The following is a 27446-nucleotide window of genomic DNA, read 5'->3' as shown; positions in this document are numbered from 1 at the left end:
TGAAGTTAAAAAACAACCAAATACAATTTTCAGCCAAATACCATGTCTGTTTGTTGATGTTTTTTTGGAAACTCACATCTGGTTTTTCCATATATGCCATGAAAAGCCAAGATGGGAATAACCTTGCATGCCAAATCCAGAGCACGTTAGCACAATAGACTACCTTTCAGCACTTGCAGAAGTAGTGGATGCCAGAATTTTGGCTTCACTTTTCATTCATTCAGCTGTTTTTCGTGATTCATTATGTGTGTTTTGTATTGCATTTTTAGACTTCTGCTTTGTTCTATGTGCAGGAAAATACAGTGACATATCATTAAAAATTGGAATTAATTTTGTCCGGCTTCCATTGAGGACTAGAGGGACAAAAGTGATGAAAAATGTCCATCCTTCTTCTGTACCAAACAGCTGAATGTAAAGGGCACTTTACACACTGCGATATCGCTAGCGAGCGTACCCGCCCCCGTCGGTTGTGCGTCATGGGCAAATCGCTGCCCGTGGTGCACAACATTGCTTACACCCGTCACACGGACTTACCTTCCCTGCAACGTTGCTGTGGCCGGCGATCCGCCTTCTTTCTAAGGGGTCGGTTCGTGCGGCGTCACAGTGACATCACACGGCAGCCGTCCAACAGAAGCGGAGGGGCGGAGATGAGCGGGCGGAATATCCCACCCACCTCCTTCCTTCCTCATTGCCGGTGGACGCAGGTAAGGAGATGTTCGTCATTCCTGCGGTGTCACACATAGCGATGTGTTATGTCGCAGGAACGACGAACAACCAGCGGCATGCACCACCAATGATATTATGAAAAGGAGCGACGTGTCAACGATCAACGTTTTTTGACGTTTTGCGATCGTTGATCGTCGCTCCTTGGTGTCACATGCTGCGATGTCGGTAACGGTGCCGGATGTGCGTCACAAACATCGTGACCCCGACGATATATCGTTAGCGATGTTGCAGCGTGTAAAGCACCCTTAAGAGTTATATGCCCATTCTCTGAGCATTCGCTGTATCACACACCGAGGCTTCTGCTGTTTCCTTCATTATACATGCGCTGATTTGGAATTTATACTAAGCTGATTCATCCATTCTATACAATTGTGTCCAGTGCTCATCAGCTTTGCTCCCAGTCACTTTCCACAACAAGAATTCAGACTGGAAACAGAAGCCATTCCTAAAGAGTCAGATAAATGAATGAGTCTGGAGTGAGCTTTCTTCTACATCAAGTATTCCTGCTCTCGCCTTCACCAGCAAGCAGACGGATTATTCAGAGATTATGTGGGGACACAGCACATCCTGGGAAAGGACAAACCTTTATCTTTTAACCTGTGAACCAGCATGGGGAAGGCCCAGAGCCGAGCAGCACAATGCAGCTCCAGCAGCGCGTGCATATCATTTCTGTAGGTTCACGACTATAGAGAGCTGCAGGCAGAACGGGCAGGAGAGCCGGTCCAGCCAGGTCCTCTGGAGGAATTATTTAATTATGAAGTGGGGGCGAATCGACAGGTGAATTACACATAGGGGGCCCTGAGTAAGATTTCCCGATGGGGGTAATAGATAAATTTAGTCTAATTGTGACAAGCTTGGTTTGACACAACATGCAGAAAAACATCAAAATACTAAAAAAATTCTAATCAAACTGAAATGTAATTTGATTAAACATTTTTTTCCCTATGTGTCTGGTTCCTTCTTCTCCCTACAACGGTTACTCCAAACCTTACTACTATGAGGGAACCCCTAAAAATATTTCCCTCTCCAAAAGCCTTTCCTCCCTCCCATTAGGTGTATTTGAGACATTCATCCTGGAGAAACACAGCTGAAGAGCATTTAACACTTTATTTTTATTATTCCTCATACCATATGACAACTTTAAAGGGAATCTATCGCCAGCTTTCTGCTCCCCCATCTGAGAGCAGTGTAATGTAGAGACAGAGATCCTGATTCCATCAATGCTTCACTTACTGGGCTGCTTGCTGCAGTTTTGATAAAATAACTGTGTGCTGCAGACCTACAAGTGCTCGGAATGCTGAGCTTGGTATAACCCCGCCCACACAACTGATTGGCAACTTTCTGTGTACACTGTCCATAGGCAGAAAGTTACCAATCAGTGGTGGGGGTGGGGTTATATACAGAGCTCATGAATATGGAGGACTAAAGGGCAGCAGGTTTACTTGTTCTCTAGTGATAACTTCCTGCTGATAAACAGTGATTTTATAAAAACTACAGCACGCAGCCCAGTAAGTGTTAAGGCCCAGTCACACTAAACAACTTACCAGCGATCCCAACAACGACACAGCCTGATAGGGATCGCTGGTAAGTTGCTAGGAGGTCGCTGGTGAGATGTCACACTAAGCGACGCTCCAGCGATCCCACCAGCAACCTGACCTGGCAGGGATCGCTGGAGTGTCGCTACACGTGGAAGCATGCTGCGCTTGGTAACTAAGGTAAATATCGGGTAACCAACCCGATATTTATCTTGGTTACCAGCGCACACCGCTTAGCGCTGGCTCCCTGCACACCTAGCCACAGTACACATCGGGTTAATTACCCGATGTGTACTCTGCTGCGTGTGCAGGCAGCAGAAGCCAGCTTCTGCGGACGCTGGTAACCACGGTAAACATCGGGTAACCAAGAAGCCCTTACCTTGGTTACCCGATATTTACCTTCGTTACCAGCGTCCGCCGCTCTCAGCTGTCAGTGCCGGCTCCTGCTCCCTGCACTCCTAGCCACAGTACACATCGGGTTAATTACCCGATGTGTAGTCTGGCTATGTGTGCAAGCAGCAGGAGCCGGCACTGACAGCTGAGAGCGGCGGACGCTGGTAACGAAGGTAAATATTGGGTAACCAAGGTAAGGGCTTCTTGGTTACCCGCTGTTTACCGTGGTTACCAGCGTCCGCAGAAGCCGGCTTCCTGCTCACTGCACATTTAGTTGTTGCTCTGTCGCTGTCACACACAGCGATGTGCGCTTCACAGCGGGACAGTGTAACGGGGGCAGGGGGCGCCTCAGGGGTTGTAGTCGCGGTCTCCCGCATAGGGGGCGGCAGGCTGACCCCCGGCCCGGCCGTCACTGTTAAAACAGAGGTGTTGTTTGTGGGGCAGAGTGTAGGTGGCAGGGACGCTTCCATGTGGGCAATTTGCTTCTCGGTAACACCTTTTTCTCTCGGCTCACAGGCCTCTTCACCACTCCCAGTAAAGAGCCACAGACAGGCAGTTGATGAACCAAGAAACATTTTATTGATCACAACTTCCACTCTTCTCTACACCTTTCAGCATCAAGTCACTTTGGTTTCCAGGTTAAACCTCTTGCTGACGGTTTCCTCTTTCCCCGGTAACTTTCCCTTGCCTGCAGGGGACATGCGTTAACCCCCTAGTAGCTGCACACTGAACCCTGTTTCACTGTAGGGCAGATCTAGCACAGACTACCGGCTCCGGATAAGTTCTCACCTCTCCACTTCCTTGCCGGGGAACTGCTTCACTTGTTTTCTACGGGCGTCCCCATTTACCTTCACTTCTTTGTCAGGGCACTACCCTTCGCCTGCAGGGGCCTCTTGTTATCCCCCTGATAGCTGCACTGCACTGTAGTACACACTACCGGCTTTGGGACTAGTCTTGACTCTTCCACTTCTTCTGCCACTGCACCACTTCCACACTCTGTCCCGTCACCTCAGACTTCTTTCTCCAGTCACATCTCACTGCACACTGGACTCTGCATTCAGAACCCTTCCTTCCCCACCTAGGCTGCCCTGCCCCTTCCTTCCCTGCCACTGTTACCAGGGAAACAACTGCTCTACACTGGCACCTAGTGGGGAAACAGTTTATGACAGGTAACATTTTACCATTAACATTTACAATTTGCCACCATACTACTGTGGCGTCTTCAGGGGGGGAAAAACGCTCCTTCACTACCAGGGGTCCGACTACCCCTTACAACAGCAACAACTAAAAAATGGCCCAGGACATTCAGCAACAACCAGCGACCTCACAGCAGGGGCCAGGTTGTTCCTGGATGTCACACACAGCAACATCGCTAGCAAGTTGTGCCTCAGCAGCGATGTTGCTAGCGATGTTGCTTAGTGTGACGGTACCTTTACAGGGTCTCTGTTCCTACATTTTGTTGCTCTCAGATTAGGAGACAAAACCTGGTGATAAATTCACTTTAAACGTTTTTTGAATGCTCGATGTGCCTTCTACTTCATATGGGATTTTCCAAGCACATTATAAAGGTTTGTGCCCCCATAAGCATTGACTCTACTAGAGGATACCCTCCACATACATACACCATACAGTGTCAGATGAGGAACCTTGTGCTTTTTTGGCAAAACCTTGGCATCCAATATGACTACAGATTAGCCAAGGCCTCCTTCACATCTAGTTGCGGTATCTGGAGGTTTTTCCACATATCCCTAACTCACCCATTATAGCCTATGGGGCTGTTCACATGTCCATGTTTTTACATGGACCATCTGTCCATGCAAATCACACAGAGACATGTCTGTTTTTTTCTGGCAGCACCGATGACAAGGTCCAATACATGGCTATGGGTTTATGAAAAACACATACAGCACATGGATGACATCATGTACCATCCATGTGCCATTCCTGTGCTGTATGTGTTTGTTTAACAGCACAAAGTAAAGGAGAAGCGTTGAAATATCTTTATTGATATCGGAAAAACACTGATGGCACATGGATGACACACTGATGGTGAAAACTGATTCACGGATGACACATGGATGACACACTGATCCAAAACACTGATGACACATGGATGACACACTGATGGTGAAAACTGATTCACGGATGACACATGGATGACACACTGATGGTGAAAACTGATTCACGGATGATACATGGATGACACACTGATGGTGAAAACTGATTCACGGATGATACATGGATGACACACTGATGGTGAAAACTGATTCACGGATGACACATGGATGACACACTGATGGTGAAAACTGATTCACGGATGATACATGGATGACACACTGATGGTGAAAACTGATTCACGGATGATACATGGATGACACACTGATCCAAAACACTGATGACATATGGATGACACACTGATGGTGAAAACTGATTCACGGATAACACATGGATGACACACTGCTCCAAAACACTGATGACACATGGATGACACACTGATGGTGAAAACTGATTCATGGATGACACACGAATGACACAGTGATCCAAAACACTGATGACACACGGATGACACACTGATGGTGAAAACTGATTCACGGATGACACACGAATGACACACTGATCCAAAACACTGATGACACACGGATGACACACTGATGACACACTGATCCAAAACACTGATGACACACTGATCCAAAACACAATTTTATTGTTAATTTTATATCAATTTTACAAAATATAAAATATATGTTTCCAGAATGTGAATGGTTTCAGGCCAGAGACATAACTGAGAGATCCATGTGGCCTTTTGCAGTTCTACCCCATAATATCACTGATTTCTGCTGAATATCTGAATGAGTCATTATGCATGGTCTCAATCTCTATATAATTATGTATAGAATCGGGTGTGGATTACACTGTAGCTAATAAAGTAGGATTTGGATTTACAATGGACTCACTTAGACACTGCTGCTTTTCTGTTCCTATTTTCTCCAGTTGCCGAACCAGCAAACTTTGAAAGGAGAGAGACATTTCGCTGAAAACCAGTTTACAGTATTGATATTTTAGAATTGTGCATTTGAGAAGACATTCAATTCTACAAGGAGGCGCTGGTAAGGAAGAATATCTCAGTCAGCAGATTGTCCTCAAAAAGTCAGATAACAAATTAAAGATGCATTGGATGCAATGATCTGTCTCCTGCCTTCTTGTTCTATTATTTTAAAGGGGGAATTGTGGCTACTGGAGGTGGGCGCCTGTATGCTGCTTCTATTAGTGCAATCATTTACATGTGTAAAATGACCAGGAAAGGCCACGCTGGAGCGACTCCCGGTCCCCAATCAAAATCTCTGGGATAAAACAACATTGATGAGACTTTCCCCTAGGGAAGGTTGATGTCAATAAACAGAAAGGCATGTAAGCAGATGTTCTGAGGCAGGTAATAGAAGACACGCAGAGTGCTCAATCAGGGCAGTTTATGCTTTCACAGAACTGCTTTGTGTGCACGCAGGGTATGCCATTACCAGAAAGAACAGAAAACAGACAGAAGATAGATAGATAGATAGATATAGCAGTAATATATTTGAAATGTCTTATATTCATAGTTTGCATATATCTTAGTGCTTACGGAGCGCTGCTGTATTCTTTAGTTTGTGCATTGTGCAGTGGCAGCTTGCACCTGTCCACACTTGCTTTATTCTGTTCAGTGGTACTGGTCAGTTTTTCATTTTTGTAGTATACTGTAAAGGGGGCTTTACACGCTACAATATCGTTAATGTTTTATCGTCGGGGTCACGTTGTTAGTGACGCACATCCGGCGTCATTAACGATATCGCAGCGTGTGACACTTACCAGCGACCTTAAGCGACCTCAAAAATGTTGCAAATCGTTCACCATGGAGAGGTCGTCCCAAACTCAAAAATCGGCAAGGGTTGTTTTTCGTTGTGGGTCGTCGCTCCTGCGGCAGCACACATCGCTGTGTGTGACACCGCAGGAGCAAGGAACGTCTCCTTACCTGCCGCAGGCCACAATGCAGAAGGAAGAGGTGGGCGGGATGTTTACATCACGCTCAGCTCCGCCCCTCCGCTTTGATTGGCCGGCCGCTTAGTGACATCGCGGTGACGTCGCTGTGATGCCGAACGTCCCTCCCCCTTGAGGGAAGGATTGTTCGGCAGTCACAGCGACGCCGCCGACCAGGTAAGTGCATGTGACGCTGCCGTAGCGATAATGTTTGCTGCAGCAGTGATCACATGATTTCGCTTGCACAACGGGGGCGGGTACTTACATGCTCGATATCGCTAGAAATTGCTAGCAATATCGTCCGTGTGTAAAGCCACCTTTAGAGGTTTTTGTCTGCTCCTCCCATCAGCCTAATTCTAATTTTTATTTATGGTGCATCCTACCTGCCTTTAAATTTGTTAGATTTTAGCCTGGGAGAGGCGTGATATTAGGTTACGATCCCATTAAAGAAAGTTTCACCTTGTCGTGGCTGATGGGCTCTCATGAATCTGCCAATTTAGTGCTTTAATTTTTTTAATAATTATTTTCAAAATAGCAGTAAAGCAGTTCAAATTTTATATGCTTAATGCTTGCCTACAACTTGGCGCTTACAGAGAAAAGGACTCTATAATTAGGTGGACAGACAGGGTTATCTGCCGCCAAGACTGTCATGGTACCAATGACAAAGTAAGAGGGAGGTGGAAGGTCATTTAAAACGATTAGAGGGTACTAGTAGAAAAGCTGAAGTCCAGGACCTCCAAGATGGTATTTTCAGAAATACTACAGGCGTTACTAGAAAGACAGCGGGAGCATAGGGAGATAAATAAGTGGATTAGAAATTTGTGCAGGAAAGAAGGGTTTATATTCATGGAGAACTGGCCTGACTTCTCTTTCAGTTACAGTCCTATGGTAGGGACGGGCTGCACCCCAATGGATAGGATGCAGCTGTGTTGGGGGAAAAAATGGTCAGACAGATGGAGGAGCTTTTAAATTAGGATCTGGGAGGATGGAGGGTAGTTGTGCAACTAAATGAATAGTAAAGCTGGGTTTACACACTGCAACATCTCAAACGACATCGCTGTAACGTCACCGGTTTTGTGACGCAATAGCGATGTTGTTTGCGATGTTGCAGTGTGTGAATCCTATCAGCGACCTGGCCCCTGCTGTGAAGTTGTAATCGTTACAAATCGTTCAGGACCATTCCTAGGTCCTTTGTTTCCCGCTGTGCAGCATGAAGTTCCAGTGTGTGAATCCTTTTCAGCGACTTTGTTAGCAACTTCCCTTTCAAAAGGCTGCTTATCAACGTCCCCAACAACCAGCTAGGTCGCTCTGCAGGTCCGGATCGCTGTTGAGTTGTTGGCCAGGTTTGCCTGTTTGAACGCTCACCAGAGACTTAGCAGAGACTTAGGGAGGTCGCTATTGCGTCACCAAACCGGTGACGTTACAGCGATGTCCTTTGCGATGTTGCAGCGTGTAAACCCAGCTTTAGAGTAGACAAAGAGAGTGAGACAGTATAGGATTTAGAGGGGCTGGGAAGTTCAAGGAAAATAGGGAGGTGAGTAGGAGTGATAAAAGGGATAATAGTTTTAAATGTCTGCTGGCAAATGCAAGAAGTCTTGGAAACAAAATTAATGAATTGGAGACTGTTATGTAATCTACGGATTACGATGTGGTGGGCATTATGGCAACTATGCTGGACGAAAGCCATGACGTAGAGGGTTATACTACATTCAGATAATTCAAATAGTAATCTGGTCCTTTTTATGGGGGATTATAACGATTCAAACCTTCAGTGGGGCATAGAATCTTCTGGTTGTGTTAAAAGCTGTAAGTTCTTATCTACTGTTCAAGACAATTACCTCTCTCAGTTGATAGATGAACCAAAAAGGGGAGAAAATTTCCTGGATCTGGTCTTGTCAAGCAGACCAGATACAATTTCAGATCTACAGGTCCGGGAGCACTTGGGCAGCAGTGACCATAATATGGTAAGCTTCATTATACTATTCAATAGAACATTTCAAAGAGAAAATGTAAAATCCTGGAACTTTAGTAAAGCAGATTTCAACAAATTAAGGTAAGAACTTAATTGTGTATACTGGGACCATGTCATGGTAACTGGGATACCAAAAATAAATGGTGCAACCTGTTTAAAGGGAACCTGTCACCTAGAATATGCGTTCTGACCTATCAGCAGACGCATGTGTGCCCTAATTACACCTCCCTACCCATCCCTGTGTTATAAAATTGTATAATATGAAAGTAATAAAAAACGTTTTATTACCTTCATATTTACTATGTACTGTAAATAGCAGGGTATTTGGTCACAGGGGCGGCACTTTGCCCCTGCATAATTTCCGTGGTATCACACCCCTGTGGGCGTGTTACCATGGAGTCACATGAGCGACGTCACCGTTGCTCATTCTAACCTGCGCGTCTGAAGCCGGCGCGTGAACACCCAGAAAAGTAGCCTGCCACAATGCACGCAGGGTAGAATGAGCGACGGTGACGTCGCTCATATGACTCCATGGTATAACTCCCACAGGGGCATGATACCACAGAAAGTATGCAGACGTCCATAGGGCAAGGCACCGCCCCTGTGACCAAATACTCTGCTATTTACAATAGGAAATATGAAGGTAATAAAACGTTTTTTATTACTTTCATATTATACAATTTTACAACACAAGGATGGGTAGGGAGGTGTAATTAGGGTCTGCTGATAGGTCAGAACACATATTCTAGGTGACAGGTTCCCTTTAAGGATACACTACTAAAATCATGTAGAAAACGTATACCCTCTGCTAATAAAATGTCCAGGAAAAAAGAATCTTCTATGGATAAATAAGGCAGTACAAAGTATAATAAGACAAAAACAAAGATTTAAAATCTTGAAGGCTGAGAATATAGAAATAGCATTTCAGGAGTATAAAGATTTCAACAGAAAATGTAAAAAAGGAAATAATCTAGCAAATTTGGCTACTGAAAAGCAAATCACCAATGACATTAAAATAAATCCCCAAAAATGTTATAAAAACATAAAAGCCAAAATGAAAAAAAATATGGATGCTATCGGCCTCGTAAAGGATAATAAAAGAATTATAGAGGACAAAGAAAAGGCTGAGATACCAAACAGACACTTTTCATCCATGTTCACCAATGAACTGATTGTTTCAGAGATCATTCAACAAGGCAAAAATCAAAGTTCGCTACCTGGTATAACTAATTTAATGCACAAATAAATACGGCTGAAAATTAAACATTGAAAAGTCATCTGGGCCAGATGTCAATCAGCCATGGATATTTAGGGAACTGAGCTCAGTAATTGATAGACAGCTGTATCTCATCTTTTTAGACTCTCTTGAACCAGGGTTGGTACCTTAGAATTGGAGGATTGCTAATGTGGTACCAATATTTAAGAAAAATAAGAAAGTAGATCCAGGGAACTACTGTCCAGTAAGTCTGACATCAATGGTGTGCAAATTTCTGAGGGCATTATAAGAGACGACCTGCAGAAATATATTGCAGAGAATAATATAACTGACAATCAGCATGGATTCATGAAAGATAAGTTGTAAGCTGTGTGTAACCAACATGTTGGGTTTCTATGAGGAGGTAAGTGCAAATCTGGATGTTGATATACAGATGATGTGATTTATCTGGACCTTACAAAGGCATATGATACTGTACAACATAATAGCCTTATACTGAAGCTCCAGAAACAAGGACTAAGGAGAACTATATGCAAATGGGTGAGGAAATGGCTAAAAAATAGGAAACAAAGAGTAATTGTAAATGATGCATTCTTTAAATGGGCTATAGACAGCAGTGGGGACCGCAAGGATCTGTGCTAGGACCGATTCTTTTCAATCTATTTTTTTATTATTATTATTATTATCATCATTATATTATTATTAACTGTGGATGGGATTAAGAGTAAAGAGTCAGGATGTAGGATATTAAAAACTGACCTTGATAGTTCAATATTACAAAACGATCTGGATAAGATGTCAGAATGGGAAGATACTTGGCAAATGAGATTTAATCTTGACAAATGTAGAGTAATGCACCTAGGATGGAATAATCCTATAGCTGCATATACATTAAATGGAAGTAAACTCAGGACTACAGAACAGGAGAAGTATTCTGGTTACAAGTAAGATAAGCAGTAGTACTCAATGTCAAACAGCAGCTTCAAAAGCAAGCAAGATTTTAGGGTGAGAGATTAGATCCCGTGATCCCAACGTATTGTTCCTCCTCTATAAATTACTTGTAAGGCCACATGTGGAATGTGGGATCCAATTTTGGGCTCCACATTTTAAAAAGGATATCCAGAAGTTCGAGTAAATTCAAAGGCTGGTAACGAGATTATTACATATCTCATAGACTTAGATTGAGAACATGTGACATAACTTCTGACTTCCGACCAGTCAGAAGTTATGGTCATAAGATGGCGCCGTAGAACAGGAGCAACAGTAAAAACAAGGTGAAGACGCTGGAGGGTGATCATAGGCCTCCGGGAAAGTGGACTTGAAGAACGACTTCAGCGCTAAAAAAAAACACCTAAACATTTAAGTAATACTTTGAAAGATGCATAGATTTCTTATCAAAAGAAGTAGGTGGACAGTAATTATAGCAGTGGGCTTACACTTTTGACACCTGACACAGCCTGCTAGTAATCTCTTCAGCAGCTGCTCCTTTACTCACACTCTGTGCGTAACTCTGCTCATTTAAGGCCCCTTCACACACAGAGATAAATCTTTGGCAGATCTGTGGTTGCAGTGAAATCATGGACATATTGTTCCATTTGTACACAGCCACAAACCTGGCACTGATTGTCCACAATTTCACTGCAACCACAGATCTGCCGCAGATTTATCTCTGAGTGTGACAGGGCCTTAACTCACACTCTCTGTGTCCCTCTGCAGCAGACCACACTCTCTTTCAGTGCTTGACCCAGCTCATCTCTTAGACACCTCTGCTGTAGCATTTCACGACATCATAATGTGCGCCACAATAATACAATACACAATGACCCCTGTGGCCTGGTCATGGCCAGAAGAATTCTCAGCCTATAATGAAAAACAGGCAGATGAGGCGTGCTTTACCTGAAAGACGGTGGGCAGTGAGCATCAGGGCAGCCTGAGAGGTGAGCGATTTGGTGAATATTAGTTGTTGTTTTTTTAACATCTTATATTAATCATGCTTAGGGGTTTAGAAAGAACCCAGAGCATAATAAGGAATATTCAATTTTCAGAAAATGACTTCAGTGCAAATTCAACTTCCTTAAGAGATCCATGTGAACAGACGAATTTGATTTGTAAATGATTTGGTCATTACTAATAGTTAATGTTACTCACGTCCACTTGCTAGCTATCTACTATCCGGGCCTTTTCTACTGGGCTCAGGCTTCTCCACTTCCTGACACACTGCCCCAGCTGGTTGTGTATGGCCTCTATTGGCATAAAAGGGCATATAATGTAAAGGATGTAGCACAACCTTTACTCCCAATGAATTGCTCCTCAGACCTCCCAACCAGTAGTATTATGTAGGGGCATTATTTAAAGGGTGAAAGGGGGGACATTTCTCTCATAAGGTAATTAAAGGGGTTGTCCACTATTGAGGACAAACACATCTCAATCAGCATGTTTGCCCCGGGGAAAAAAATAATAGTTATACTTTCCCCCAATGCTGTTTCATTGTTGGCAGCTCTCCCGAAGCTTCAGTGATATTGTTACATCACGTGAACCCTGTGCCCAATCAGCTCTGACTTTACTCTCCCCGCCTTCAAACGAATCAAACATTAAAGGAGTTGTCCGACATAAACTCCAAATTATTTTTTAAGCTAATCTGTGCTGTATTGCTATATTGACGTGCACACGGGTTCTGGGGGGTTACTCGTCACCGGGCTGGTGTAGGGGTGGGATGTCACAGCAGCTAGGCCCAGTTCTGTGACCCCGGCGGTGTCAAGAAATGGGGGATGATCATGAGGATAGTAGTTATTCGTGATGCCACCTGTGGTGTGTGGCTAACATAGGAGCTGCCGCTGCAGGAGGTTTACTCTGAGGGCAGATGTTAGTGCAGCTAGGTTGTTACAACTCTCTACAGGCAGAGCTCAGGCTGCAGGGATGTTGGGAGTAGTAGTAATCTTTCAGCGGAGCACAGGGTTGGAGGCGGTGAAGAAAGGGAGCGACACATGGGTTGCAATCAAAGTTCACTCACTGAGATGTCATCGGCTTTGGACTGCCGGACTCCGCTGTCATAGGCTCCAGCCGATCCCGGGTAGTTCGGAGGTCAGAACCGATGTTTCTGTCTGTGAGTCCTTCCTACTTGCACTGTGTTGTGTGAGTCCCTGCGGCTTGAAGCTACGCTGGGACCTAAGTCCTTGGATTGGCTCTGTTCCTATCCTGTATGGCAAGCAGCGTGAGTCCGTTACTAGTGCCGCTCTTTTGTCACAACTCCTAGCTCTATATGCTGCTGTGCCCTGGGCACTTTGTGTGGGCCAGAAGACTTGAAATCCTCTGCACGGCGGATTCTGCTGGCGGGACGTGCAGTGCCCACCAGCCTAGGGCTCCGCACCCTGTTCTGTGCACTTTGTCATGAGGGTGCTATGGCACAGCTCTCCCCACGCCTCACTTGTTCCTTGGTCTGTGCATAACTAACTGTTTGTGTGTGTGTGTGTGTGTCACCTTTCTCCCCATTGTCTGGATCCACCCCTCGGGTTGCTGAAGTAGTGTGCAGGAGGTATACTACATTAGTAATGGCCACCCCCCAGGTCCCTACGCTAACCCAAGCCTGGTGGAAGGGCAACAGACTGTGTGTTTTGGTGGATTGTGGTGTTTACTGGCAATGACCTTCTCCATACCCAGGATGAATACCGCACTTTTGGTGAGATGCAGCACCCTGTGGCGACTGAAGCCTCTGGGGCGCCAAATATGAAACACTACTGCATTATTTTTTTTTGCTTTCTAACTTTTGTTCCTCTTGCATTATTACTTTATTCTCTGCAGACACTTTATTTACCTGCAGCTAAACCAAACATGACATGCTTGACTGCCGAACTTAGTCACAGCTGGCACCACCCGGCCTCACTGTCCAGATCTGCCCTCTGCCCACTCATTCCCTGTAACTATTCTGCCCACCACCTTAGCTGAAATCACTATCAGCCCAGGGGTAATTCCACTAAGCAGCGGTGGTTCCATCCTATTAACCGTAACCCGCAGGTGGCGTCACATGAACATTAACTCTTATCTCCCATGTAAATATATCCCCCTTTATAAAAAGCACCCAGGGCATGGGACTGGGCAATGGCCACCAAAGTGACATCCCCAATTGTATATACCCCCTAACCCTGTGCGACACACCTGTACAGCTATGTGCCGGCCGCTGATTAAGGCTACTGTCGCGGGCGGAGGAGGGGACGCCGCGCTCTCCCACCGCTGCTGCAGCCTGCTGCTGCTCGGTGGCTCGAGCGATGGGCCGGATCCCGGGGACTCTAGCGGCGCTCCTCGCCTGTGAGTGAAAGGGGGTTTTTTGGGTGTGGGGATGGTTTATTGTCCGTGATGCCACCCACGGTTGTGGTGATTCGTAGCACCACCGCTGCTCAATATGGGGATCCCGGAAGTGGTGATGCGGAGCAGCCAGGTGTTGTGTTGCCCCTCCGTGGGTAGGGGTTGGTGATCCCGGGGCCCAGTGATGGTGTGGAAGGTGCAGGGACTGGTGGGCGCAGGGACGCGGGGGCAGCGCTGTGCCTTGCGGCACTGTGGTACTCACTCAGCCTGAGACGATGACACAGTTTTTAGTAAAACACTCGGCTGGATGGACGGGTACCCCCAGACGGCTGCGGTTGTTGTTTCTCCCCTGACCCAGTTTGATGGTGTAAGTCCTTTCTTCCACTTCCGTGCACCCTTCTCCTGCACTCCGGCTTCCAGCTGGCTCCCCGACACCGTACCGGGGGGCCACTGCCCAGCCCCGGCTACCTGCGGTTCCACCAGCTGTCTCCCCGGCTCCCTGCAGACGGCACCTAGCGTCTGCCGGACTCTCTCTACGAGGCCCTAGGCTCCAACCTAGGCCCCTGGCTCTGTCTGCCTCTCTGCAGACCTTCACTCTTCCTCTCCTAGGACTAGACTGGGCTTGTTTCCTGCCTCAAGCCAGCTCACTCCTGGGTGGGCGTCTCCCTCTCCTGACTCCGCCCACCTGGTGTGTCAGTCTGAGCCCGAGGCAGAAAGCAGGTCACTTTGGGGATGTCTGCTGTGAACTGCTGGGGGTGGGGGTGTGTGTGTGTTGTTACCTGTGTCCCCTGGCTTGTCCAGGGCGACACACTACGAATATTCACTGCTCCCCACGCCCATAATCCAAGGCATGCGGAGCAGAGACTATGTCAGCACCCAGCAGCTGACTGTGCTGTAAGTGGGCACGCCACGCATGACAGTGACGTCATGTGACGTGTCGCTTACATGCTGGTCAGTTGCAGCATGCCATCATTGGAGGAGGACACCGGGGGAAGCGGTGGGAAGATGAGCAAAATTGTTTCTTATTATTATTGTGTGCGGCGGCCGAGGGTATCATGTGTACCTTGATGCGGCCAGGTTGGGGACATAAACCAGGCTGGGGCCATTATGGGGACATGACATGTATACCAGGATGGGGCCATTATGGGGCCATCTATACCTGGTTGGGGCCATTATGGGGTCATCTATACCTGGATGGGGCCATTATGGGGACATGCATACCAGGATGGGGCTATTATGGGGACATGTATACCAGGATCGGGCCATTATAGAGACATGTATACCAAGATGGGGTCATGTAAAGTGCCATGGAATAAATGGTGCTATAATAAACAATAATAATTAAATCAGATTCATTGGTGCTTTGCTGTAGTGCCAGTGCCCCTGCCCTACCCTGCCTTTCCTCAGCAGGGACGCTGACCCACTCACCATCATGGCAGGGCTGCCTCCTCCCACACATTCCCACCTTCTATGAGCTCCTATTCCTCCTCCTTGTGAGGCCTGTACACACTGCATAGGCCCCCTGGGAATTCACTTAGAACATATGAAAGGGCCAGCAGGCCTCTAGGTACTTAAAGCATCCTCCCACTAGAGGAGGTAACTGCAACGCCTTTAGTTAGTCAGTTTTCCCATCTGCTAGCTAGTTGTCAGGTCCTGTGCTCCTGTCCTATTACCTATACCTGTGTCCACCTTCCCATACCTGTCTGACCCTGCCATGCCCACTATACCTGTCTGTTTCAGCTGTCCTGTCTGCCTCAGTCATCCCAACTGCACCCACTTGCACCTGTGTCCGTTCCTGTATTCCCTGTCCTTGGGGTGAGCTGCTACGGTCCTGGACACGACCCTAGGAGAGGCACCTGGAATCTACCCGAGTGGTCGCTTAGTTAAGCCCCTACCATGTTAGGTTATACCTGGGTCCTCCCTGTGATCCAGTAGGTGCAATCCTACTACTGCTCGCCCCAACACCTGCCAGCGTTACAGTTTACGCAGGCTATGGACTCCACTAATTCTGACACCCTTTTGCTTTGCTTCTATGCAGGTGGAACTTTGAGAGGGAACTTTACATTTGGAGAGGATATCTTTTCTGGTGCTTCCAAACTTGTTCTGTCCACTTGTCCTAGATCTGCCTTGCTCACGAGATTGCACTGGACTGGAAATCTGGAGAAATGCTCCATTGGGAACAGAATTGCTTTAAAAGATGTCTTGTTTCTGAAAGCTCTATATATATGTCGCAGGCGGGGAGGGCGCTGCGCTCACCCACTGCTGGGGTCCGACCGCTGCTGCTGCTCGCTCGGTCGGTGGCTCGAGCGGTGGGCCGGATCCCGGGGACTCGAGCGGCGCTCCTCGCCCGTGAGTGAAAGGGGTGGTTTGGTTTAGGGATATTGTCCGTGACGCCACTCACGGTTTGTGGTGAGGTTGGGACACCACCGCTGCTCTGTACGGGATCCCGGGAGTGTTGACAGGGAGCAGCTGAGATGTTTTCTCCCCTCCGTGGGTAGGGGGTTTTGGTGGTCCCGGGGCCCGGTGGTGGAGGTCGGAAGGTGGGTTGCGGGGCCTGGCCGGGTGCAGGGTCGTGGGGCAGCGCAGTGCCAGATGGCACGGTGGTACTTACTCAGCCAGTAACGCACACGGAGTCTCTGGTAAAACAAACGGCTGGATGGACGAGTCCCACAGACGGCTGCGGCGGTCACTCCCGGTAGGTTGGCGGTAACTGTCTCTCCCTGCACCGGTGTTCTGTTCTCGGCCCCAATGGCTTCCCACTGATAGCCCACTCCCCAGCGGTATGTTGGCTAAGGGAGCCCTTACTTTGCCTGCAGGCTCTGGCCCTGGGAGCTCTAGCTCTGGCGGTAGCTTTATCTCCCTCACGGTGTGGACGGTTGCCTTCAGTCGGGTCTTTTACTGCTGGGAAACCCCGGAGGTTCCCGTCGCTGACGGATTTGACCGGTTTTACGGCGACTCCTACCTTGGTCGGGGTCTGTAGGCCCTGCCGGATGGTGATGGCTTCTCTTCGCTCCCCGGTTCGGTACCGGCGGGCCACCGTCCGTCCCCGGTCCTCACGGTTGTGCGTCAATCGGCCTCTCCTGCAGACGGTCACCACCGTCTGCCAACCTTGCTGTCAGGTGCCCGGGCCACGTACCCGGACACGGCCAGTCAGTTCCTCCACTACTACTTCCTCACTCTACAACTCTTCGTCACTATCTGACCTTCTTTCCCGCCTCCAGGACTGTGAACTACTCGGTGGGAGGAGCCAACCACCTGGCTCCGCCCCACCTGGTGTGGACATCAGCCCCTGGAGGGAGGCAACAAGGGTTTGTGTTTGACTTCGGTGTTCCTAACCGGGGTGTAGGGTGTGTTGTTGCAGTACCTGTGACGTCCTAGCTTGTCCAGGGCGCCACAAATACCCTGGAAATTGATAATGTCTGCATTTCAGTGCCTGGAAAGAGGCCTCTCAAGCAACAGAAATTTGTCCTACCCCTTCAATTGGTCATTCCTACAGTTTTCAAAAATATCTTGCTGGAGAAGAAACTGACATCAGGCTTGGTGAAGGGGGGGGGGCGTATGGCGGGGTACTGTAGCACGGGCGTCCCTGCACTACCTTGCTTTTCCCCAGCAGGGATGCCGAATCACTCACTGCCACAGCCAGACTGTGTCCTCCCACACTCCCATGGTTGTGCATGTGCTCCTCTGTCTCCTCCTCCTGGGGCCTGTGCACATCACACAGGTCCATCCAAGAATGCAATTAAATCGCAAACACGCACCTGCTCTGCTCCTAAAGGGCCAGTATGCCATTTCCCGGAAATGACTCTCAGCGTATAGCTGAGAGGCACTAGATACTTAAGGCATCCACCCACTAGGGGAGGTGCCTGCGCAACGCTTTTAATTAGTTAGCTTCCCTATCTGCTAGCTAGTTGTCAGGTCCCGTGCTCCTGTCCTGTTACTTATACCTGTGTGCATTTTCCCATACCCGTCTGACCCTGTCGTGCCCACTGTACCTGTCTATTCCTGCTCTCCTGTCTGCCTCAGCCATACCGGCTGCACCCTCCTGCACTAGTGGCTGTATCTGCCTGCACCTGTGTCTGTCCTGCGTTCCCTGTCCTGAAGGTCAACTGCTACAGTCCTGGACACTGCCCTGGGAGTGGCACCTGGTGTCTGCTCCGGTGGTCATTTAGTTAAGCCCGTCAACCTTTAGGGTAAACCAAGGTCCCCCCTTTGGTCCAGTGGGTCAACCTTCTACTGCTCACCCCAACACCAGCGAGCATTACATTTCCTATTTCGTATCAACATTTGTGGTCTGCTTCACCCAACAATCCCCGAAAGGAGCAGCGAGATCTGGGAGCACAATGCATATCAGCCTTTATTGTTGCTACATTTAAAGACTAAAAAACTCTGTAAATGGCTGATGTTGCTTAAAATTTATGTTACTAGTGCTGCCATGTGGAATTAAACAATTACTCTTGCTCAAAATATTGAAATATTTCCAGCTACATTATATTTAGAGCTGGACTGTCTTGGGCCAGTAATACAAAATGTAATTGTGCATTTTAGTGTTTCTCACCTACGGAGCCTGGTATCATTAGCCAGAGCAGATGCAATAGCCACGCTGTGTAAGGAACATCTGCTGCCCAGTTTAGCAATTTCTGTACACAGGGATGATTTTATACATGTGTTCAACGCCAGTGTTATAAAGAAGTGTGAGCATTTACAGCTCGTTATTTACCGTAAGGAGCCAGGGAGGGCAGTACTGACCTAGAATCAGTCATATAAAAGAATAAACAGCTCTAATTTCATCCATTCATACAGATTTGTTTTAAATCTATGCAATAGAGGCATACAGTAGGACAGTGCGTCTGTCAGTATCTGGGATATTCAATACACCTATCCATGTATCTAGCATTACTGATGTAGCAAAACAGAATTCAGGCTGCAGTCATTAATCACTTTATCTATATTCCAGGGAAAAGTATACATTTTTCATTGTACTTTTAATTTGAGTTGTGGCAATTGGAATTGTTCATCTTATGAATATGGTTCTACTCCCTTAGCTCCACTGAGCTTTGTATAACCACACCCCCACCATTGATTGGTAGCTTTCTGCCTTTGCACAGTGTACACAGGAAGCTGCCTATTTATGGCTCAGTATTCAGAGAACTGCTAGATCTGCAGCAGAGAAAACAATGATTTTATCCAATTGCAGCAAGCAGCCCCCAAAATGAAGCTTGATTATTCACTTGTTTTTCAGAAAATGATATCTTTCTGGTATCATGGAATCAGGGTCTCTGATAGGGAAGCAAAACCTGGTAACAGATTTTCTTTCAGTAATTGTGATCACCAGTTTTAGGGTATGTGCACACGCTGCAGATTAGGTACAGAATTTTCTGCACCAAAAAAAAAACCCGCACCAAAAAAGCATGGTTTTTTTGTTGTGTTTTTGGTGCATTTTTTGGTGTATTTTTGTATCATACGTTTTTTTAGTGAAATCATTGACTGAAAAACTCAGTAAAAAAAGCATAAACAATTGACATGCTGCTACCTTTTTCTGCTTGAAAAACTACAAGGTAAAAAGAAGCAGCGTGTGCACAGCTCTTGAAAATTCTCATTGACTTTGCTGGAATAAGGATAGATTTACAGATTTAGACCACAATCTGCATGGTAAACTGCTCCAAATCTGCATTAAAAATGCTCAGCGTATGCACACAGCCTAACAGGTTAAAAATAATACATTATGTAAAAATAAAAAGGATTTTATCTGTAAATTCAGGATGGCCAATAACTGCATTACAAAACTGTTGTAATTCATGGTGATACAAACGTGACTATCTTGATGCGTTTGTGACTGCGCCGCACACTAGTTACCCATGTGAATACATCCAAAAGCAAATCTTACTAAAATAGAGGGTTGTGAAAGATGCAGACAACATACCACACTTGTATAGGTTATCAAGGTAAATTAACATATTGCTAATTTAAAATTTGCATTATATTATTTTTTGGATTTGTTTTTTTGGATAGGTTTTTCAGCCTAAAATATGTGGCTGACTTGCAACAAAATTAAAAAAAAAAAAAAAACAAAACAAAACCCAGCGGTGAACTTAGCTCTTTTGCCAGGTCCACTGCAGATTATGATGGAGTTAGCATGGATATCACCTCTTTGCATTGAAAGATTAAATAAAGGGGCATTTCCACAATGCTGTAAGCCTGATATCAATGATGTGAAAATCAGAAGCATAGTCATTTCTTCTGTGCAAGTTTCCTCTACATGTGGATAAAGTTTTCAAAATGTGACAGATTTGCTAAAGTATTGAAATTACTCTAATTTTCTAACATATCATCCATAAGTATCTCCGATTTGCCCTGTAATTCAGAGTTACAAACATTTGATGTATCTCATCCTATTTTGTACACAGAAGTGTTAGGGCAGGTTCAAATGACTGTATAAAAAAATCATCAGTTTAACCCAAAAAACTCAGACAATTTTTCTCACACTTGTCATCCGTGTGTAATATATTTTTTTACATCAACAGTTATTAATAATGTACATGACCATTTACAATCCAAAGTTAAAGAATGACTATTCGTAAAAAGAAGGGATCAAATAGGAGCGCTTCTATGTGATGCCGCTAAAACAAGGTGTAGGGTAAAATTACGGTAAAACGCACTCATCAATTTTGGTTATGATTAGAGATAAGCAGACCCATGGAAGATCGGTTCCTGCTGGTCCAGTTGAACGGTTTTAAGTTCAGTTTTGGACCCGGCCTTGACCTGAACTTTATTTGAAGTCAGTTATTGGCAGTTTCAGGTCTGCACACACATGCAGCCAGCCATAAACAGAGCACTACCGGGAGAGGGTGGGTACATCGTATCATGCCATTGGACTGAGCGCCGTGCATACCCGATACCCGTGTGAGTAGTTTGCATATGTAAAGCACCCGAACTCTGTACACAAACTTTGTTTTCTTGGAAAAGTCGGAGTTCGTACCGAACATTGAACATCAGATTCGCTCATCTCTAGTTGTGATGATGAAGGGGACAAGTGGTCCCCGAAACGCGTTGTAATAATAAATTATAGTTTTTATTTTTGCCTTGCCTTTGTGGTCTGCAGCCCCTCACTATTATACTGGTTTTCTTTTCCTTTACTATTCAATGTGTTCAGAAAAAACACATGCAATAAGTATGTTATCCGATATTTTTTTGAGCACCCATAGGCTTCAATGGGGAAGTCTCATCTGATTTATGGAAGAAACTTCAGCTTGCTGTAATTAATTTCACACAAAGATTTGGTTGCTGAAAAGAAAAATTGCTCGTCTCCACTGCCCCATTGAATACCATTAGGGTATGTGCCCAAGATCAGTGTTTGCAGCGTTTTGGATGCAGCGTGTTTTCACTGTGTCCAAAATGCTGCGATATACAGTACAAGCACAGTGGATGGGCTTTATAGAGATCCCATGCCCACTTTGCATGTAAAGCCCGCAGTGAAAACTGACCTGCAGTGCGGTTTTCCGAGGCCGCAGCATGTCAATTCTTTGCTGCGGAGTCGCAGGTGTCCTCCGTAAGGAGAACACAAGTGAGAGACCACAGCGCCACAAACCCTGATCGTGGGCAGAGGCAGCTGCGTTCTCCTGTGAAGAAGACTTGCGGGCCCGCAGGTCAAGACCTGCCATGTCCAGGATGCAGTGGGTCATAATTGTGGGCATGTACCCTTAGGGGTGCTTCACACACAGCGAGCTCGCTACCGAGATCGCTGCTGAGTCACGCTTTTTGTGACGCAGCAGTGACCTCATTAGCGATCTCGCTGTGTGTGACACTGAGCAGCGATCTGGCCCCTGCTGCGAGATCGCTGCTCGTTACACACAGCCCTGGTTCGTTTTCTTCAAAGGCGCTCTCCCGCTGTGACACACAGATCGCTGTGTGTGACAGCGAGAGAGCGACAAATGAAGCGAGCAGGGAGCAGGAGCCGGCGTCTGGCAGCTGCGGTAAGCTGTAACCAAGATAAACATCGGGTAACCAAGGTGGTTACCCGATATTTACCTTAGTTACCAGCCTCTGCAGCTCTCACGCTGCCTGTGCTGCCGGCTCCGGCTCTCTGCACATGTAGCTGCTGTACACATCGGGTTAATTAACCCGATGTGTACTGTAGCTAGGAGAGCAAGGAGCCATCGCTCAGTGTGCGCGGCTCCCTGCACACACAGCTAAGCGGTGTGCGCTGGTAACTAATGTAAACATCGGGTAACCATACCCGATGTTTACCTTAGTTACCAGTGTCCGCAGCTTCCAGACGCCGGCTCCGTGCAAGCGCAGCGTCGCTTGCACGTCGCTGCTGGCTGGGGGCTGGTCACTGGTTGCTGGTGAGATCTGCCTGTTTGACAGCTCACCAGCAACCATGTAGCGATGCAGCAGCGATCCTGACCAGGTCAGATCGCTGGTCGGATCGCTGCTGCATCGCTAAAGTGTGAAGGTACCCTTAGTCCGAGTGTGTTCTGTTTTTCAATATGTTTATGTATATGATGCCTTGAAGTGAATTCCAGGATTAATGTTGCAGGACTGAGATACTAAAGTCTATCCTTACCTAACAAGAATAACCGCACCAGTGCAGAAACCAAAACTACAGAGGGTTGCACAGCCTTGACAGCCTTGACAGCCTGGTTCCTGCATGGCCAATGTCAGAATTGTTGAAAAGAAAATCATCATGCTCAAAATAAAGCACAAATATGAGGTTCTATTGCAATATGTGACCATCAACAGAGGTCTTAGATAACAAAACACCATTCAGGAAAGGTAACACAGTCTGCAGCAGCAGGGTCTGAGCTCTTAATAAACAATGCCCAGTTTTACTCAGTAGATGACCTGTTATGTTATTACAGGCTCCATTCTCCTGTAAGAATATGCAGTAGAATGTCTGTCTCCCCCTACCGCCCTACCATCTGCTGTTAAAGAGGTTTTCTCACAAATAAATGTAATTTTAAAGTTCATTTTACTCAATAGATCTTGGAATAATAATAATTTATACAATTGGATGTGTTATATAAAATGTTCCTGTGCTGAGATAATCTAAAGCCTGCTTTACACCTTACAATTAGTTGTACAATCGCATTTGCGATGTGACACGCCCAGCTCGCATATGCGATTGAATGAGATTGCACGTAGGTCGTTCATTTGCTGTCACACGAGCGTTAGTAGTCTATGTTAATTGATCAATTTTGTGTGCGATCCTTTAGATCATGTGTTCTGTGACGTATGCATTGGGCACCTTTTTTTTTTTTTTTTTATTTATTGACTTGCCAAGCGTGTGTAATGTGTAGGGATGCGTTTTTACTATGTCATCTGCCATTCAGCTCTGCTACATGGCCGCTGACAGCAGACACAGACAGCCATGTAGCAGAGCTGAATGGCAGATGACAGCAGACACAGAAAGAGCCGCACTGTCAGAATGAACTCGGGTGAACCTCACCCGACTTCATTGTCATGCTGCGGCTCAGTCTGTGTCGCGTCCTGATTAGCGGTCACCTGTGAAGGACTCACCGGTGACCGCTAAAATCCTGAGTAAGTGAATTGAGCAGCCCTCTCTCATATACTCACCGATCCCTGGCGCGGCGCTGCACGGCATTCACACTGCTCCGGCGGCTTTTACTGTTTTGAAAAAGCCGGCCGCCCATTAAACAATCTCGTATTCCCTGCTTTCCCCGCCCACCGGCACCTATGATTGGTTACAGTGAGACACGCCCCCACGCTGAGTGACAGGTGTCACACTGCACCCAATCACAGCAGCCGGTGGGCGTGTCTATACTGTGCAGTGAAATAAATAATTAAATAATTAAAAAAAACGGCGTGCGGTTCCCCCAATTTTAAAACCAGCCAGATAAAGCCATACGGCTGAAGGCTGGTATTCCCAGGATGGGGAGCTCCACGTTATGGGGAGCCCCCCAGCCTAACAATATCAGTCAGCAGCCGCCCAGAATTGCCGCATACATTAGATGCGACAGTTCTGGGACTGTACCCGGCTCTTCCCGATTTGCCCTGGTGCGTTGGCAAATCGGGGTAATAAAGAGTTATTGGCAGCCCATAGCTGCCAATAAGTCCTAGATTAATCATGTCAGGCGTCTATGAGACACCTTCCATGATTAATCTGTAAATTACAGTAAATAAACACACACACGCCCGAAAAAATCCTTTATTAGAAATAAAAAACACAAACACAATCCCTGGTTCACCACTTTAATCAGCCCCAAAAAGCCCTCCTTGTCCGGCGTACTCCAGGATGGTCCAGTGTCGCTTCCAGCGCTGCTGCATGGAGGTGACCGGAGCTGCAGCAGACACAGCCACTCCGGTCACCTCCACACACCAAATGAAGACAGCCGCGCGATCAGCTGAGCTGTCACTGAGGTTACCCGCTGTCACTGGATCCAGCGGTGGATGCAGCGGTGGCCGCGGGTAACCTCAGTGACAGCTCAGCTGATCGCGCTACTCACCGCTGCTCCTCTCACCTCCACGCAGCAACTGAGGTGAGTAGCGCGATCAGCTGAGCTGTCACTGAGGTTACCCGCGGCCACCGCTGCATCCACCGCTGGATCCAGTGACAGCGGGTAACCTCAGTGACAGCTCAGCTGATCGCGCGGCTGTCTTCATTTGCTGTGTGGAGGTGACCGGAGCGGCTGTGTCTGCTGCAGCTCTGGTCACCTCCATGCAGCAGCGCTGGATGCGACGCTGGACCATCCTGGAGTACGCCGGACAAGGAGGGCTTTTTGGGGCTGATTAAAGTGATGAACGAGGGTATATGTTTGTGTTTTTTATTTCTAATAAAGGATTTTTTCGGGTGTGTGTGTTTATTTACTGTAATTTACAGATTAATCATGGAGGGTGTCTCATAGACGCCTGACATGATTAATCTAGGACTTATTGGCAGCTATGGGCTGCCAATAACTCCTTATTACCCCGATTTGCCAACGCACCAGGGCAAATCGGGAAGAGCCGGGTACAGTCCCAGAACTGTCGCATCTAATGTATGTGGCAATTCTGGGCGGCTGCTGACTGATATTGTTAGGCTGGGGGGCTCCCCATAACGTGGAGTTCCCCATCCTGAGAATACCAGCCTTCAGCCGTATGGCTTTATCTGGCTGGTTTTAAAATTGGGGGGGACCGCACGCCGTTTTTTATAATTATTTAATTATTTATTTCACTGCACAGTATAGACACGCCCACCGGCTGCTGTGATTGGGTGCAGTGTAACACCTGTCACTCAGCGTGGGGGCGTGTCTCACTGTAACCAATCATAGGCGCCGGTGGGCGGGGAAAGCAGGGAATACGAGATTGTTTAATGGGTGGCCGGCTTTTTCAAAACAGTAAAAGCTGCCGGAGCAGTGTGAATGCCGTGCAGCGCCGCGCCGGGGATCGGGGATCGGTGAGTATGAGAGAGGGGGATAGACTGACATGTACAGAGAGAGAGGGACAGAGATAGTGACCGACTGACAGAGATTAGTGAATGACAGACAGGCCCTTCAGAACGCAGCTTTTCAGCTGCGCTCTGAAGCAGACCTTTTTTAAGCTGCGGTGCAGAGCGCACACCTGCGCACATAGCCTCAGACATCAAAATCGTATGATGGATGTCACACGTTACAATTGACTAGGTTCATACAACAAAACGTCCAATGTATGAGGAATAAACGACGTGTATGCGATCACCGTATTTTCGTTCAATCTTGATTGCACGTAGGTGTCACACGCAAATACGTCACGAACGATGCCGGATGTGCGTCACTTACAACTTGACCCCGACGACGGATTGAAAGATTTATTGAAGCGTGTAAAGCAGGCATTATATATGTGTCCCTGGTATGTACGGTGTAATGGCCATGTCTGACCGTACAGAGAAATGGTCTGATCATACCACAGCTCCTGGGCCGGGAAGAAGTAAAAAAGTGTATTGACATTACAGCTGATTCTTTTTGTGAGGTAAGTCATTTCCCTGCCTGTTTTTTAAAAAATGTATTGCCTCAAAGAAAGAACTATGTCCCTGTACGGTCAGACACAGCCATTACACAGTACATAGTAGGGACACATATATAAGCTTATCCCAGCAAAGCCACATTTTTTTTAAACACATCCAACTGTGTAAATTATTATTATTCCAAGATCTATTGATTAAAATGAACTTTATTCTTGGAAACTCCCTTTAACAGTACAGTCTGTCAGGGATCTGTATTCAAGCCCTGCCTTAACCTCCCATGGTTATCTAGTGGTGCAACCCATTTTAATATAAGCTCTGTACATAAATGATGCTGCTTTCTTTGGAGCCAGTCCAAGCAGGTACAGCTGAGAATATGCTGCAGCTGCAGGTCCTGTCCTGCAATCAACATTGTGAGGAGGAAAAATGGCTGTCCAGTCTTTGGGCTTAGCTAGTCTCCTTCCCACTTGTATTGAACTTTGAATTCTTAGTGCCTTCTAGGGGCTACTGACTGCATAATGCTTACTACTCCATCCCTTGTCCTCTTTTTATTGCCCAGGAGGCTTACTATCAATAATAAAATCATAGTATTGAAGCCTCGCCCCTTGCACTATCTCCACACACTTGGTTATGCTCCGTTCTCTCACATTTAGTTTGTGCAATCTTTTGGTAGCAGAAGCAGCAAGATTTCCTCATGCAGCAGGTCTCTGCATACTTTACTAAGCCCTAGAGGCAATTAGTCTCTGCAGTCCTCTTTGCTCCTGCAGTATTGGGTCCTCAACCAGGCAACTTCTCCCCAGATGAGTACTCACAGCAATCAGATTAATGAGTGGGGCTCCAGTTTGGTGCATATCTCTCCGCCATTTTTTTGGCTCCTCAACCTGGCCCTTCTTCCTATGTTCTGAAGACATTCCCTAGAGAGCGTTAGCCTGCTTCTACCACATACAGAACACAGTTAATTTGTGGAGGTCCTGTAGGCATGAAAGATCTTACCACTTGTAGCCAATGAAGAGCTACTGAGTATAATCATCACTTCTCCTGGCACCATTCATTGGTTCAAGGAAAAGCTGGTGGCATTTCCTGTCTTCATCAGACTTAAGTTCCTGCAGAGTAGATCCCATCAGTTCTCAGGTCCTTCTCAGGGGTTCTGTCAGATGTATTACCAACGTCCCTCCCCTGTCGGGGATGCTGGCACACTCTCCGTCCTGGACACTCAGAGGTCTCTGCTCCGTCCCTGGTCCTGCTGCACCGAGTACCTGTGCATGCCACACTTTCTGCCTGGGGAACTCTTAGGGTGCATGTGCATGCACTCACACTTATTCTTAAAGGGTCAGAATGCCCTAACCCGGAAGTGCCTCT

The 27446-nt window shown here is 46.8% G+C and overlaps 1 long non-coding RNA gene across 1 annotated transcript in view; it reads left to right on the top strand.

Annotated features, from left to right (window-relative positions):
- Positions 1-27446, top strand: part of LOC142250121 (uncharacterized) — a 53240-nt gene that overhangs the window by 9114 nt on the left and 16680 nt on the right. Inside the window, exon 2 of the long non-coding RNA XR_012725115.1 lies at positions 5646-5761. This is a non-coding gene — a long non-coding RNA (uncharacterized LOC142250121). The remainder of the gene's footprint in view (positions 1-5645; positions 5762-27446) is intronic.

This window comes from Anomaloglossus baeobatrachus, chromosome 8 (assembly GCF_048569485.1).
Source record: "Anomaloglossus baeobatrachus isolate aAnoBae1 chromosome 8, aAnoBae1.hap1, whole genome shotgun sequence".
In the NCBI taxonomy this organism is placed as follows: domain Eukaryota; kingdom Metazoa; phylum Chordata; class Amphibia; order Anura; family Aromobatidae; genus Anomaloglossus; species Anomaloglossus baeobatrachus.
The sequence above is the reverse complement of the archived record's forward strand: the minus strand, read 5'-3'. Positions and strand labels throughout refer to the sequence as shown.